Source organism: Harpia harpyja, chromosome W, assembly GCF_026419915.1.
Source record: "Harpia harpyja isolate bHarHar1 chromosome W, bHarHar1 primary haplotype, whole genome shotgun sequence".
Classification (NCBI taxonomy): domain Eukaryota; kingdom Metazoa; phylum Chordata; class Aves; order Accipitriformes; family Accipitridae; genus Harpia; species Harpia harpyja.
The window spans coordinates 7,986,375-7,998,683 of NC_068968.1; positions in this window are offsets into that span (position 1 = coordinate 7,986,375).

Here is a 12,309-nt window from a genome sequence, read left to right on the forward strand (position 1 = left end):
TATCTCAACCCATGAGTTTTACTTTTTTTTTTCTGATTCTCTCCCCCATCCCACTGGGTGGGGGGGAAGTGAGTGAGCAGCTGCGTGGTGCTTAGTTGCTGGCTGGCATTAAACCACAACACCCACTCCACCAGGACACAGTTGGGCGGAGAAAAATTGGCAATCTCCGACAGTTGTAGCAGGACGAATAAAAAGTTTGGCAAAAGAAAACCATCTTAAGGCTGTAAAGGCAAGGTGATTGTGGTATTCTGGGTGCTGCACTAATAGCTGCCCAGAGGGACAAACATACCATTAAGCAAACAGAACATGAAGCGAATGAATCCCTGCAAGAATTAGTTAAAAAACTGCAGGTAGAATTAGAGGTAGAACGTGCTAAACAGCAACAGGCTGAGGAAACAGTAAAAGAAGGAAAGAGGGTTATGGAAAACCTTTGAGACAGCCTGCGGGAAGCTTATATTAGGGAAAGAGACTTGAAGGTGCAACTAGCGGAGTATGAAAACAATTTAAATAGCGAATCTGGTTTCTCTAGCTTTGCGAGAGAAGCTGATATTATCAGCCAAGAAAGTGATCCCGATTACCCCTGGAAAGAAATGGAAGAGGCTAAGGCTAAATCCATGTCTAATCCGAAGATGCAACCTCTCATTAAAACAGAGGTTGAGTGGGGGGGAGATGGGGAAAATGATCAGCCAAACATTATTGTCAAACAGATACCCTACAATGCGACCGAGTTAGCAAAATTGCAAGAAAAATACAGCAGGCAAGTTAGAGAAACCAAAACCGAATATGTTTGGAGAGTTTCTTTGACTGGGGGAGACAGAATAAAACTATCATCGGAGGAAGAAGCTCAGGGATATTGGGGTCTGGGGGTATTCCTGACTGTGGATGACTGGCGGGAGCCCTGGTCCTTGACTCAGCAGGCAGCATATTGGGCGGGGGATTAGACCCCATCAAAAGAGGAGACCCGGTCACTATTCCTACCTCCGGGCTGAGTCAGCTTACAGAGAGCATACAAAAGGTAGCTTGTCTCCAACTTATGTATGATAGACATCTTGTTGTGCGTCAACCCTCTCCTATCTTATTAATTGCTAACCCTGATAGAATGACTCCCCTGATTAGAGGGCTTCCTGACTCCTTAAAGGTGTATGCGATACAAATTCAGGACCAGCTAAGAGCAATTTTGGCGGCCGGACCTGGCAGAGGGGCCGCTCTTACATGGGGACAAATTGCTCAGGAGCTAATAAATTATGGCCGATGGGTAGGCTTTATTGGTAAGGATGTGAAAGCCTCCACGGGAGCCCATAGAGCTGAAGTAGAGGGTAGGATGTCCTATTGTTGTGGTTTAACCCCAGCCAGCAACTAAACACCACGCAGCCGCTCACTCACTCCCCCCCACCCAGTGGGATGGGGGAGAAAATCGGGAAAAGAAGCAAAACCCGTGGGTTGAGATAAGAACAGTTTAATAGAACAGAAAAGAAGAAACTAATAATGATAATGATAACACTAATAAAATGACAACAGCAATAATGAAAGGATTGTAATGTACAAATGATGCGCAGTGCAATTGCTCACCACCCGCCGACCGACACCCAGCCAGTCCCCGAGCGGCGAATCCCTGCCCCCCCCTTCCCCGTTCCTAAACTGGATGGGACGTCACATGGTATGGAATACCCCGTTGGCCAGTTTGGGTCAGGTGCCCTGGCTGTGTCCTGTGCCAACTTCTTGTGCCCCTCCAGCTTTCTCACTGGCTGGGCATGAGAAGCTGAAAAATCCTTGACATTAGTCTAAACACTACTGAGCAACAACTGAAAACATCAGTGTTATCAACATTCTTCGCATACTGAACTCAAAACATAGCACTGTACCAGCTACTAGGAAGACAATTAACTCTATCCCAGCTGAAACCAGGACACCTATCTACCGAGTAAAAGTGAGGGGGCCGGGGAATTGAGAAATCAGCTATGGAAGGAAGGGTTAAATAAAGGAGTCTCTTGAGAACTAATGGACAGCTTGCCCCTTCCAAATTTACAATTGTTAGTAAAATGTGGAAACCCACAAGCAAAAATCTCCAGAAAAAAGTCCCCCAATCCCGATGCCTCAAAAAATTGCTGCCCCTACAGCACTGCTGGAGGAAGCCTGTAATCCTCCAGAATCGGGAAACCCCTTCTGCTGCCCCCAGTAAGTGAGCTGAGGGATGGCCGGTGGGTTTACGTTAGAAGGCTCACACAAAACCACCAGGGGGACCTTTTAGTAACTTTTCCCCTGGGTCCCTTTAAAACCCCAGTTACCTTTCTCGTAGACACAGGGGCTCAGATGTCAGCATTAAACAGTGACACAGCAAGCCGAAGCAGAATAGCACCCGACAAAAAGCGTATTTGGGTTACTGATGTTTTCGGAAATTCCAAACCTCAACCCACAGCCCAAGTGCAATGCTGGTTGCCCGGGGACACCACTCCCACTGTAACCACAATAATAATAGGTGTCCTTCCCACCAATATCCTGGGGTTAGACCTATTAAAGGGGAAAGCCTGGATAGATTCTAAAGGGAGAGAGTGGAAATTTGGCTCCCTGGTTGTTCTGATTAAGCTTCTGCAAATTGCGCTGCTGCTTCCCCCATCTAAAATTGTAAATGTGAAACCTTATCCTCTACCCCTGGGAGCAAAGGAGGGTATCACCCTGTATTGGTTTTGTGTGGCAAGGTTTTGGTAGCGGGGGGGGTTACAGGGGTGGCTTCTGTAAGAAGCTGCTGGAAGCTTCCCCTGTGTTCGAGAGCGCCCATACCAGCCGGCTCTAAGAGAGACCCACCACCGGCCAAGGCCGAGCCAATCAGCGATAGTGGTAACGCCTCTGTGATAACATTTTTAAGAAGGAAAAAAAGTTGGGACGGCAGTATTCGGCAGCCGGAGAGAGGAGTGAGAACATGTAAGAGAAACAACCCTGCGGACACCAAGGTCAGTGAAGAAGGAGGGGGAGGAGATGCTCCAGGCGCCGGAGCAGAGATTCCCCTGCAGCCCGTGGGGAAGACCATGGTGAGGCAGGCTGTCCCCCTGCAGCCCATGGAGGTCCACGGTGGAGCAGATATCCACCTGCAGCCCATGGAGGACCCCACGCCGGAGCAGGTGGGTTCCCGAAGGAGGCTGTGACCCCGTGGGAACCCCGCGCTGGAGCAGGCTCCTGGCAGGACCTGCGGATCTGTGGAGAGAGGAGCCCACAGAGCAGATTTTCTGGCAGGACTTGTGACCCCGTGGGGGGCCCACGCTGGAGCAGTCTGTGCCTGAAGGACTGCACACCGTGGAAAGGACCCATGCTGGAGCAGTTTGTGAAGAACTGCAGCCCGTGGGAAGGACCCACATTGGAGAAGTTCGTGGAGGACTGTCTCCCATGGGTGGGACCCCACGCTGGAGCAGGGGAAGAGTGTGATGAGTCCTCCCCCTGAGGAGGATGAAGCGGCAGAAAATAACGTGTGATGAACTGACCGTAAACCCCATCCCCGTCCCCCTGTGCCGCTGGGGGGGTGGTAGAGAATCCGGGAGTGAAGTTGTGCCCGGGAAGAAGGGAGGGGTGGAGGGAAGGTGTTCTGAGATTTGGTTTTATTTCTCATTACCCTACTCCGGTTGATTTGTAATAAATCAAGTTAATTTTTCCCCAAACTGAGTCTGTTTTGCCCGTGACGGTAATTGGTGAGTGATCTCTCCTATCCTTATCTCGACCCACAAGCTCTTTGTTATATTTTCTCTCCCCTGTCCAGTTGAGAAGGAGGGGGAGTGATAGAACAGCTCTGGTGGGCACCTGGCATCCAGCCAGGGTTAACCCATCACACACCCCAGTGATAAAAGAGTTACAAGAACAAGGGGTGATCATCCAGACCCACTCCCCATACAATTCCCCTGTGTGGCCTGTACAGAAGCCAAATCGAAAGTGGTGACTAACCATAGATTACAGGCACCTAAATGCTAGCACTGGCCCTTTAACAGCAGCAGAGCCAAATATAGCTGAGCTAATCTCCGCCATACAAGAACAGGCCCATCCAATATTAGCTACTATTGATGTGAAGGACATGTTCTTTATGGTGCCCTTGCAGGAGAATGATCAGAACAGATTTGCCTTCACATGGGAAGGGATCCATTACACCTTTACCCGGCTACCACAAGGGTACCGGCACTCACCTACTTTGGTACATCATGCTCTAGCCCAGGCTTTAACTGAAATTACTCCAGAAGAAATTAAGATATATCAGTATATAGATGATGTATTGATCTGTGGGTCAGATGCCACAGCTGTAGAGAAGACTCAGACTGCAGTTATCACCTATTTAGAAGACTTGGGTCTCCAAATTCCAATTGAAAAAATACAACTCCCTTCTCATGAAGTAAAATTCCTAGGAATATGGTGGAAAGGAGGGATGATATGTATCCCACCTGAGGTCTTAACTACCCTGGAACAGGTAAAAATTCCGCCAGAATAAAAAGGAGTTACAGCATGCTTTAGGCCTGCTGATGTTCTGGAGAAAGCACGTCCCAGACTTTGCTATTATAGCCTGCCTGCTATACGATCTAACCTGGAAAAGGGCTATCTGGGACTGGACTCCCACTCATGAGGAAGCCTTGAAGCTACTGATCTTTGAAGCAGGGGCATATCAGGCCCTAGGCCCTATCCACCCAAAGGATTCACTCCAAATTGAGTGGGGATTTGCTACACATGGAGGATACATACATATGTGGCAAAGCAGGCCAGAGGGTCCCCCTCACCCCATAGGGTTCCATTCACGAAGCTTTAAGGACGCAGAAAAGCGGTACTCCACCTGGGAAAAGGGGGTCTTCATAGTAAGCATTGCTCTTCAAGAAGCAGAAAAAATTGTGCGGAATCAATCAATTCTTTTAGGGGGACCTTTTAAAGTTCTCTGACCAGTATTGGCAGATATGCCTCCTCCCCTGGGGGTTGCCCAATGGGAAACAGTTAGAAAATGGTATGCTCAGCTAGAACACTATTCTCACATTTACCAGATACAGGAAAACCCTAACACCTCAAGTGAGGAACCCACTCCCTCTAGTATTGAGAAAGCACCCCCATATGAACCCCATCTGCAGAACGTATGGTTTACAAATGCCTCTTCAAAAAGGGAGGGGAACGTGTGGAAATATTGGGCTGTAGCGTTGTCCTAGTTTCAGCTGAGATAGAGTTAATTGTCTTCCTAATAAGTGGTACAGTGCTATTTTGAGTTCAGTATGCAAAGAATGTTGATAACGCTGATGTTTTCAGTTGTTGCTAAGTAATGTTTAGTCTAAAGTCAAGGATTTTTCAGCTTCTCATGCCCAGACAGCAAGAAGGCTGGAGGGGCACAAGAAGTTGACACAAGACACAGCCAGGGCACCTGACCCAAACTGGCCAACAGGGTATTCCATACCATGTGATGTCACATATAGTATATAAACTGGGGGAGTGGGGGCGGGGGAAATCACCGCTCAGGGACTAACTGGGTGTCAATTGGCAGGTGGTGAGCAATTGCACTGCGCATCATTTGTACATTCCAATCCTTTTATTATTGCTGTTGTCATTTTATTAGTGTTTAGTTTATTAGTGTTACCATTATCATTATTGTTTTCTTCTTTTCTGTTCTATTAAACCATTCTTATCTCAACCCATGAGTTTTACTTCTTTTCCTGATTTTCTCCCCCATCCTACTGGGATGTGAGCGGCTACGTAGTGCTTAGTTGCTGGCTGGGGTTAAACCACGACAAGCGTTGCCTGTAGATTCTGGGGACCAAAATGATACCGAAAAGCCAGTCGAAGAAACTCTCTAAGATTCGTTTTGGAGTTTTAGAAAGCAGGCATTCTTTATTGCAGCGCTGGATGCACGGGGGATAATTCTACCTAGCATGCATGCCACAGCTTCAGCACAAACAGGTTATATAGAATAACTAATTGCATATTAATCAGATTAGTATACATATACATAAAAATGATTATAACTGATTATCATAGTACTGCCTACATCCAATCATGCGCAATGAAGGATCCATTTGAGTCGAAGGGCTGCTTTTGCGACCACCGACCCATTTGAAGTTCTTGCTGGCTGTCCTTGAAGTCTTTATTCTTGTCCTTGTTCTTTGATCTTGAAGCTTAACGCAGTTTCAATCACGTGTGGTCAGTTTCAACATTGTTCTCATCTAGCGTACAGGAACATCTAGTCATAAGAGCAAAGAACTGCAAAACTTAGGAGTAACTACCTCTACTAGTTAATTGCTTGGCTATACTTTTGTCTATTGTTTCAATCATAGTGTTAGTATAAGATTTCTAATAATTATTTACCAAATCTCACTTTTACAGTCACCTAGCAGCAAACCAGTTTCCATGGCTGGCACAAAATATTAAAAACATCAAAATATTTAGACATACCATAGAGAATGTATGGACATATGCTATCAAAATCATAACCGAAGGGGAGGGAAGTGCCCAGATGGGAGAGTTAGCAGCCGTTTGGAGTGTACTCAAAAAAGAAACCCAAAGTTCCAAACCCACATATATCTACACAGTGAAAAGGTGAAGGTTTAATGCTGTATAGATCCCTTTCAGTATACTACTCTGGCCTCTAATTGCATGTCCGTGTATTGGTTTATGTTTCTCTAAACCTAACACAGTAGCACTCCTCCCTTCAGATGGCCATCATCAGGCGTCTATTCAATGACTTATGTACGTGATCAAAAAGGAAAATATTCAAATCCATCACGTGTTACGAGGTGGTGAATATCAAGTAGGATCCTACTTCTTGGATGGCTATGCAGTCATTGATGGGGTGCCAACAGCTTTTAATTTACTGGGTGTTTTTTTCCATGGCTGTATCAATGCTACAATGACAATGACTGGCACCCTCTGGCAGGGGCCACCTTTAGATATTTATACTACACAACACAGCAAAAGATGGACCACCTAAAGAGAGTATGCACCCATAGTGATGAAGAAAGAGTCTTTCTGGGTACCTGGTGTTCCCCAGAACTGAACAAGGCTCTGGAAAAGGGCTACAGGATTTTTGAAATCTATGAGATTTGACATTTTGAACAGAGAGGTAGCAGTCTTTTCTGAGATTATTGTCATGGTTTAACCCCAGCCAGAACCTGAGCACCACACAGCCACTCACTCAGCCCCCCCCACACACACAGTGGGATGGGGGAGAGAATCGGAAAAAAAAGTAAAACTCATGGGTTGAGATAAGAACAGTTTAGTAGAACAGAAAGGAAGAAACTAATAATGAAAATAACAACAATAATAAAATTACAATACTAAATACTAAAGGATTGGAATATACAAAACAAGTAATATACAATGCAATTGCTCACCACTCACTGACTGATGCCCAGTTAGTTCCTGAGCAGCGATCCCCCCAGGCCAACTCCCCCTGGTTTATATACTAGGCATGATGTCACATGGTATGGAATACCCCATTGGCCACTTTGGGTCAGCTGTCCTGGCTGTGTCCCCTCCCAACTTCTTGTGCCCCTCCAGCCTTGCTGGCTGGGCACGAGAAGCTGAAAAATCCTTGACTTTAGACTAAACACTACTTAGCAACAACTGAAAACATCAGTGTGTTATCAACATTCTTCTCATACTGAAACCAAAACATAACACTATACCAGCTACTAGAAAGAAAATTAACTCTATCCCAGCTGAAACCAAGACATTATCATGCAGGTCATACTATATCTTGCCCTATTCGCCTTCGTTTTAATGAATTCTTGAAAAAAGGTCTGGGATACTCAAACTTGTAGAGTGTAGCCATCCTTGGTGAAGTGCTGGGTGCCCCTGCCAAAGATTTCTTTTCTCCCTATGTGCAAATATAGGCTTTTTTCCCCCCATACTCTACCACAATATCATTACTTATTCCATGCAGTACTTTAATCCTTTGCAAGTACCTATTATAATTTGTCATACACTGAGAGATTCTGCAGCTTTGTCATATTTCATGAAAATGCAGAAATATAAACTCCTGAGTCTCATTTATACTAGCTCTTGGCACTGTTTCATATGGCTCTCATCTCTGGCTGGCACCTACCCTCCTAGTCTAAGGTTTACACTGCTGTTTCTCTTGTAATAAAAAGAGTGAAATACAACTCATGCCTTCAGTATATATGTCCTGGGTTCAGCTGGGATAGAGTTAATTTTTACAGGAACCTGGGAGGTGGGGGGGCATAGCCGGGGCAGCCGACCTGAACTAGCCAAGGAGCTATTCCATACCATGTGACATCATGCTCAGTATATAAATGGGGAGCGGCCGGGGGGAGCTCTCTCGACTTTCGGTGGGGGAAGTGGCAGAGCGTCGGGTTCCGGGTGGTGAGCAGTTGCACTGTGCATCACTCTTTTTGTATATTCTTTCATTAGTACCGTTGTTGTTGTTGTAACTTCTCTTTTTTTGTGTTGTCCCAGTAAACTGCCCTTGTCTCAACCCTCGAGGTTCCAGGTTTTTTTTCTTTTCTCTCCTCCGTCTCCTCCCCATCCCACCGGAGGGGGGCGGGAGGAGTGAGCGAGCGGCTGCGTGGTCCTTTGTTACCGGCTGGGCTGAAACCACAACAATATACCTATTAGCTGTCGTGAAAAAGTGATTTAGATCACTTAAAGAATCACCATCAAAGGTATTAGCAAAAGGTGATTTTAATGCGAATTTGTAAAAATGCAACTTAACAAAGTTTGATGGCAAGGTTCACTCTAGTTATTACATGGAAGAAACATAGAAAGGAAAATCGAGTTAGAATCGAGTTAGAATGATTTGCACAGAGACCGGAGATGAAAAAGGGAAACCCTCCTGTTGAGTCACGAGGTTCAGAGTGGACCTCTTGCTTTCTAAACTCCCGATGAAGCTTAGGTGCAGCTAGATCCAAACTTAGTCTAAGACTCGGACAACGGTTTATGTCCAATGGAATTAATACAAAGGGTAAGGAAAACCTCTCGTTGAGTCATGAGGTTCAGAATGGACTGCCTTGCTTTCTAAACTACTTCTCAGAGAGGAGTCTAGGTGCGGCTGGATCCAGACTTAGTCCCAGACTTGGTCAACGGTTTATGCCTAATGGAAGGGATACAAAGGATAAGGAAAATCTCCTGTTGAGTTACTACGCCAATTTGTCAAGTAATGAGGGATTATGGATCCTACACAACTATGAGGTAGCAGCTATTTAAGATTTATTAACACTGTTAAGGTAAATCACAGGACTGGGTTGTGGACACATATTTAGCTAACGGTCGCAAGAGCATTCCAGATGCCTTTAGAAGACCTTGAAAAGAATAAACAAGAAGACAAAAAAAGAAAGATGCCAATTAAAAGAACACAGGTGCACATTCCAAGATAAAGGGAACTTGGCACAAAGAACCGCAATTTGGCAGTTTATCTTGACCAATTAGACTGAGACAAGTTTCGCGTGTTTTAGTTAATATAACCAATTGTGTCCTATGTTTATGCGCGTGTACAGTGTTAGTATAACCAATTATATCTTATGTTTATGCACGTGTAAAGCGTTGATATAACCAATCATATTTTATGCTTGTGCGCATGTACAGTGACTTTGCAGAATATGTGACTATAAGTATGTGTGTGTTTTAGCAATAAAGGGTCGTCTGCTGTCTGCTCTCAAGATTACAGGCGTCCGTCTACTTCAATCTCCTCAAATGGTGACCCCGACGTGATTGCGGGCCGAGAAAACGCTGGAATTGCTGGAAGTGCGTCCGGAGGAGACTCTAGCCGAATGATCGTCTAGCCAGCTGGACTGAGCAGACAACCTTCTCCCGGGAGATCAATCACCCTGCTCATTTGGAAGTAAGGTGAGCGGCTAAGAGAATTAAAATGGGTGCCCAGATGTCTGTGGAAGAAGGGGCAATTGTACGAATGCTTTTGCATATCCTCTCCGTGAGAGGGATTAAGTATGATTCAAATACTTTACGTATGATGCTGAAGTGGCTTAAGGACCATGGTGCCCCCACTTCGAATGTAGAAGTCTTTGAAGTTAAAAATTGGGAAGAAATGGGAAAAGTAATTTGGGACTTTGTATCGCGTGGGGACGTGAAGGCTCAGAAAATCTCCGCTACGTGGAGATTGGTGCTGGAAATGTTGAAAGCCCTTAAGGCAGAAAAGGAGGCGGCTGCTGCTGTAAAAATTTCAATTGAAGATACCCCGGAAAAAAAGAGAAGTGTGTGTGGTGAGGTGGTAAATAATTTGGACAGTGATGAGGAATTAAACACCGAGGGAGATGTCATTAATGGAGGCAACGATCAACCTTTAAGTAACCTGCCTCTCGAGCAGAGACCTATCCCCTCTGCACCTCCCTATGCGACAGATACATCCCCAGGAGAAGCTATAAAAAAGCGATGGAAGGACATAAATGATAAAATGTTAACCGAAGGTCTAAATCCTGTGGCTTTTCCAGTTACAGTCAGGCAGAATGCCCCAAACGTGTGGCAACCTTTCAATTGGGATTTAATAAAAGAAGTACGGAAAACAGTAATGGCTAATGGACTGTCTGCTCCGTTTAGTCAGGCGTTATTAGAGAATATATTTTCTGGTCAAATTTTAACGGGCTTTGACTGTACACAATTGGCTACAATGATTTTAACCCCGACTCAGCGTCTATTATGGAAGGTGAAATGGGCAGAATTATGTGATTTAGCGGCACTAAGAAATTTGGACCGCCCAGAAGGAGATCCGCGGTATATGATCACTTCTGCACAAATGATGGGGACTGGTGACTTTGCAGATGTTAATAGGCAAGCGAGGCTACCCATGGAAGTATTACAAGAATCAGCTTCCTTAGCTCTGAAGGCAATGGTAACCTTGCCTGAAGCTGGAAAGCCAGAACAATCATTTACAAGTATAAGGCAGGGTAAAACGGAACCTTATATGTCCTTTATTGATCGTCTGCGAGATGCTATTGAAAAGCAAATAGATAATGCTGATGCCAAAGAAGCATTGATAATAAAATTGGCTGTGGAAAATGCAAATGCAGACTGTAAAAAAATACTACAATCGATGCCAGGAAGAGTGACGCTAGTAGATATGATAGAGGCCTGTAACAAAGTTGGGTCTTTGGAGCATAAAACTACATTAATGGACAATGCTTTTGCTGTAGCCATGCGAATGGATACAAAAAATGTTAAGAAATGCTATAAATGTGGACAACCGGGACATTTGCAATTTCAGTGTAAAGAAGGGCGAAACAAAGTGGAAGCTGGGCCTAATATATGCCCTCGTTGTCATAAAGGGAGACATTATGCTAACCAATGTAGATCTCGTTTCACAAATGAAGGTGTAGCTCTGCCACCTCGAGGTACCCCATCGCCGGGAAACTACAAGAAGAGTGCGAGGAGCGGTGCGATGACCCCAACAGCTCCGAAAGGATCCCAGAACGGCGCCAAGAAGGATGTCTGGCAGAATTGCCAGCCCGAACAGCTGGAAGTGCCGGAGTGGATGTCTCAGCAATAGAAACCATTCTACTATGGAACTCTCAGGTACACCATGTGCCAGTAAACGCACAAGGACCATTAGGTAATGGGCTTAGTGCCCTGTTGTTGGGACGGTCTAGTATAACGTTACAAGGAATTTTTGTGCTTCCCGGGGTGATTGATGTGGACTACACAGGTCGCATTTATGCTACGATTTGGACGCCATCTCCACCAGTATCGATACAGGAAGGAAGCAGAATTGCACAGCTAGTCCCTTTTAAAGCAAACGTACCATGTAAGGTTAATCAACAGCGTGGCAATGCAGGGTTTGGATCTACGGGATTAGAAGCTCAAATTATGTGGTCAATGGAGATCAATAAAACAAAACCTAGTATATCAGCAGAGTTACAAAATGCAAAGAACAGGCCAGAAAAAATAAAATTACAAGCATTAGTGGACACTGGAGCAGATGTAACAGTTCTGTCGTGGGAGGACTGGCCTGTTACTTGGGAGCTTTCTGAGATGGATTCGAAACTGTTCGGTGTGGGAGGATTATCAAAAACTCGACAAAGCAAATATATGATTCAATTGATTTGTCAAAATTCAGTTTCTTATATCAAACCTTATGTAACCAATATCCCTATGAACCTGATAGGCAGGGATGCATTAAGTCAAATGGGATGTGTGCTTAGTACAGGAGACAATTTTGTGGCGCGGCCATTGACGGGCGACCATGCCTAAAACTGAAATGGAAAACAGAGGAACCGATTTGGGTAGATCAATGGCCGCTGACTGAATCTAAGGTCGCCATCTTGAAACAGTTAGTACAGGAGCAATTGGAACAAGGGCACTTGGTGAATACCACGAGCCCTTGGAATACACCAGTTTTTGTCA